At 40.7% G+C, this 5,296-nt stretch overlaps 1 pseudogene; it reads left to right on the forward strand.

Annotated features, from left to right (window-relative positions):
* The first annotated feature begins 2,699 nt into the window (after positions 1-2,699).
* On the forward strand, positions 2,700-5,038 carry LOC123090102 (uncharacterized; annotated as a pseudogene).
* The last annotated feature ends 258 nt before the right edge of the window (positions 5,039-5,296 follow it).

Below are 5,296 nucleotides of genomic sequence, written 5' to 3' on the forward strand. Positions count from 1 at the left end.
TAATGTTGCCATGTTTCTAAAGTTCGAACAAGATCATATAATTCTATATCATAAGTAGAATAATTCAGACTAGGCCCACTCAATTTTTCAGAAAAGTATGCAACAGGTTTGCCATCTTGTAATAACGCACCTCCTAATCCAATTCCACTACCATCACATTCAAGCTCAAATGTCTTATTAAAATCAGGAAGTTGGAGTAAAGGACCATGTGTCAACTTATCTTTCAACACCGTGAAAGCTTCTTCATGTGCGGTACCCCAAACAAAAGGCACGTCCTTCTTTGTAAGCTCATTGAGAGGTGCAGCAATGGTGCTAAAATCTCTCACAAAACGCCTATAGAATCCAGCGAGGCCAAGAAAAATCCTCACTTGTGTGACCGTTTTGGGCTGTGGCCAACTCTCAATAGCTTCAATCTTGGCTTTATCAACTTCAATTCCCTGTGGAGTAACAACATAGCCAAGAAAAGACACTCGCTCGGTGCAAAAGGTGCACTTCCCAAGGTTACCAAACAAACGTGCATCACGTAGAGCAATAAAAACAGCACGTAAATGTTCCAAATGTTCCTCCAAAGATCTGCTATAAATCAATATGTCATCAAAGTAAACTACCACAAATCGTCCAATGAAAGCACGTAAAACTTCGTTCATTAATCTCATGAAAGTACTAGGTGCATTAGTTAACCCAAAAGGCATGACTAACCACTCATATAATCCAACTTAGTTTTAAATGTTGTTTTCCATTCATCCCCCAATTTCATACGAATTTGATGGCATCCACTACGCAAATCAACTTTGGAGAATATTGTAGAGCCACTCAATTCATCAAGCATATCATCTAGCCTAGGAATAGGATGACGATAACGAATAGTAATCTTTACCTAATAATAAAGCAAATTGGCTTTCTTTCGACCGTCATGGCATTTTTCAGAAAAGTCCCAGTGTTTTGTTGAAATCAACCCGCAATCTGGATTTAAGTCACACCCGAACCGTTATTTTACATTTTTTCTAAAACCCCCCCTGATGATTTAGGTAATTCATCCGCGGATCATATTTAAGTCAAACAATATTTTTTTAAATCATCCATATCTTTTAAACCGTAACTCCGATTTGAACATTTTATATATGAAATTTGATTAGAAAAATATGTAGAATATGAATATGAGATTATTTTCACCTGTTAAGTATTTTTAAATATTATTTTGGAATATATTTAAGTCAAATAAATGATTTTCTAAATTATCCGTATCTTTTAAACCGTAACTTCGATTTTAACATATTATATATGAAATTTTATTAGAAAAATATGTGGAATCTAAATATGATGTTAATTTTACCTGTTAAATATTTTTAAAATATCATTTTGTGAGCAAACTTATAATTTATAGTATAAGATCCATTTTCCTTTCGTACGGGCGGCGACCCGGATTGCAAATAAACACCCCACTATAACAATGTAGGGAAGAGAAAACATCGATAACTACACATGCATACCTATGAAAAATGTCGCAGGGGAAAACAACAGATTTCTCATCGCGCGAGAGAGAAAGCGAGAGAGAGAGAGAGAGAGAGGGGGGGAGGGAGAGGGAGGAGAGAGAGAGACGCCTTAGGATTAAACATAATCAAACATGTTTTTTTTTGTTTTGTGTGAACACCGAGGCCATCACCGGTGAGGGTGAGAAGGAGGATAAGCGGAAACACAAATACGATGCCTCGCAAAAATAAGGGAGATGGACCTATTGTGGTCTTGGGTTATGGTTGTTGGGTTAAGAGTCTATGCTATGTTTTCTCTCCTGTTGCAATGCATGGACTCTTTTGCTAGTATTATTAATGCCTCTACAATCAACACACATACGTGATGTACCATCCTTTTTCGGCACTAGAATAATAGGAACAGCACAAGGACTAAGGGATTCGCGTATATAATCTTTGTCGAGCAGCTCCTGTACTTGACACATAATCTCCTTCATCTCCTCTGGATTGGTACGGTATGGTGCACGGTTGGGTAATGATGCATCGGGAATTAAGTCAATCTGATGCTCAATCCCTCGAATGGGAAGTAATCCCGGTGGCACGTCTTGTGGAAAGACGTCAGCGAACTCCTGCAAAATGTTAGTGATAGCAGGAGGCAAAGTGGAAGGCACGTCCTCGAATGAAAATAATGCCTCTTTGCACACAAAAGCATAGCAAACAGATTTGCTAAAATCTAGCTCATCAATATCAGATTTAGTGGCAAGTAAACATGCACATTTCAATTGAGAAAATTCACTGCAGGTCACTAAACTTGAGCCGGTTGACAGTTTAGTACCACTACTTCAAAATACCCGAACTACGGTCCATATACTTGCGCAGGGGGTTCACTTTGGTCCGTATATACGAATTGAGCTACATATTTGCTGACTTGGTCGAGTCAGCCGTTGCCAGCTATGCTTTGACCGCCACATGTGCAGCACCTGGTCGGGGGGGGGGGGTTAATACTAGATGGCTGGAGGGTTTTTTATGCAAATGTGCGCACCTGGTCGGACCGTCGCCTGGTCGGACCGCACCTGGTCGCTCTGCCTTATCCCCTCCCGCTCTCTGCTTCCTCTCCTCCGAACCCTAGCCAACTCCCGTCCGCGCCGCCGCAGCCATTGTCGACGCCATCGCCCTCCACTATCGCAGCCATTGCCGACGCCCTCCTCTGCCTCCTCTGTCTCCTCCTTCATGTCGTCTTCTAGCTCCATCCGCTCAGCGCTGCGTGGCCGCTCCATTGCTGTACCACTGATCGGGTGCCCGGATTGCGGCGAGCAGGTGAGGTTCTACCGGTCTAGCACCGATGAGCACGATGGATGGATCTTCTACAAGTGCGTGAACCACAATGTAAGTACCAGTTCAGTAGATTCATGTCGTGTCAACTCACTATAGTAATGAAGTAGAGCAGCTGGTTAAATAATGCAGTAGTTTAGAGAAAATTAGTAGTTTAGAGCAATACAGTAGTTTAGAGCAATGCAGTAGTTGATTCATTAAATCTGTAATTTTGTGGAGTTGGTTAACAAGGTTAACTAATTTTGCCACTGATTAATCAGGTCACTTGTGATTTCTGGCACTGGGAGTTTGAGTATGTGCAGCATCTGGTTGAAACAAGGCGTCTGGTTGGTGATGCTGCTGTAGATGCAATTGGTGCAGCTGAGGACAGGAGGGAAGAGCTTGAGAGGCAGAGGACTGAATCAATGGCAGGCAGAGGCACAGCTAGAAGGGTCATGGTTGGGAGAGGCAGGGCTAGAAGAGATAATTATGGTAGCTCTAGTGAGAATAAGTATGCCACCAAGTAGCAAATGGCTATGCTTTTAGGGTTGGGCAGAGAGACTTTGATGCTGCTGAAGCTGATGATTGGTTTTGTTATAGTGCTTTGTGTGATGTGTTTCACCTTAATTATGAAGAAGTGAAGTGATGTTAATTCAGCAGGTGCAGGTGTGTAAACTGAGCATACTAAAATGGTTGCTTTTGTTTGCTCAGTAATGCTTAGGTGTAATACTTGTTGTAATGGATAATATGTCAGTAATGTGAAGCCTGCTTGACCTACTTGCTTTGAAATGCTATAGACCTAATTGCTTTGAAAAAAACTGACAGATGTATTTCATGTTAGAAGTGTAGTTAAACTAATTCTAACAGAAAGTTTGCAGTTCACTGAATTTTTATAGTTAACTAAATTTAGTTTGCAGTTCACTTAATTTTAATTGTTAACTGAATTTCGTTTGCTAAGTTAACTGGATTGTACTTAACCTCATTGCTTTCAAATTACTGACATAAATTCCTGTCAGAACTGAACTAACTTTGCAAACTAATTGTTGTACTAAATGAAGTAAGTGAATCTCAGCACAACTGAACTCAAAAGCAAGCATGTACTTGCACCTGCTGCAAACACCCACCCAGCAACTTGCACTCTACATGTAGCTTTGGTCCACCACCAGTCCACCACCACCACTAGATCCCCTTCTTCTTCCTCATCTTTCGTCTTCAACTTCGTGCACCACCAGATCCCTTCTCTCCTCTGTCCAATAGCCCCAACAGATCCCCTTGTCATCTTCAGCTAGCAGCAACCATGGTGTCATGGGATGATCTTCCCAGTTCTTCTAAAGATGACTCTGTGACCAGCAAGGTTAGTGTGCTCCTCAGTCTCACACAAATCCAGTCTAGGGTTTCTCAGCTAGGGTTTCTCTCTCAATTGATTTGAAATGTCTCTCCTTTGTTTAGCCACCTACCATAATATCCTGTGAGGAATGGAGTGGCTTGGCTACAGATCTGCCTAGCTTTAGATGTGTGCATGGATCTTTGTGTGAGAAGAATGTGGCATTTGAATCTGTTGATACTGGCAAAAGGTTTCTAGCTTGTGCACAGAAGGTTAGTAATTTTTTTTGCATTTGGCACTATTAAACAGGAAGTGATTTGTAGTATGTTTTAAGTTCCATCATCAGGCACAGTACTGAATACTGGCAGTTAATTGAATCTCTTTTTTGTATGTTCTAAATTGTTAGGAAGTACCTAAATGCAGATATGTTGAGTGGGTTGACCCTGAGTGGCCTGATGCTCTGAAGATGAGCCTAGCTACTATATGGACCATGTATGAAGAGGAGAAAAAACTAAGGCTCAGACAGAATGTTGTGAGTGCTGAAGAAAATTTGAAGGTTCTTGAAGAGAAGAAGAAGATGGAGAATGAGTTGAGGCATTTCAAGCTTGATTTTGCTAAGATGGTGGCTGAGAAGGAGCAGGCAATGAGCCAACTAGGCAGCATACAACTTACTCTGACTGATCTAAAGGAAGAACTTGAGAAGAAGAAGATTGCAGACAAGTCAGTAACCAACATTCATCAGGTATTCAGGGTTAAAGCAGAGAAAGAGAGGGACCAAGCAGTGCAGGAGAGGGACCAAATGACTCAAGAGAGGGATGACTTGAAGCATGAGAAAAGGAAGCTTAAGTACATGATTGGTGACCTATTCAAACACAAAGAGGCCACCAAGGAGAAGATAAGGAAGCTGAAGGGCATGCTGAATGAATTTGATTGAATCTGTATAATTATAAAAAACCACTTTGTATCTTTCCTCCTGGATTTGTGTCAACTAAATTGTGTTATGATAAGATATTGAAGTTGAAGTGGGTTAAGATAAGAAACTGAAGTTGGTTCAGATAAGAAAATGAAGTTAACTGTCTCTGTCTTATATGACTGAATTTGCCTGAATTTATATGCTTGCAGTTGCTGTTTTATATGACTGAATTTGTTTGAATTTATATGTCTGCAGTAGCTGTTTTATATGACTGAATTT

This window comes from Triticum aestivum, chromosome 4B (assembly GCF_018294505.1).
Source record: "Triticum aestivum cultivar Chinese Spring chromosome 4B, IWGSC CS RefSeq v2.1, whole genome shotgun sequence".
Taxonomy (NCBI): domain Eukaryota; kingdom Viridiplantae; phylum Streptophyta; class Magnoliopsida; order Poales; family Poaceae; genus Triticum; species Triticum aestivum.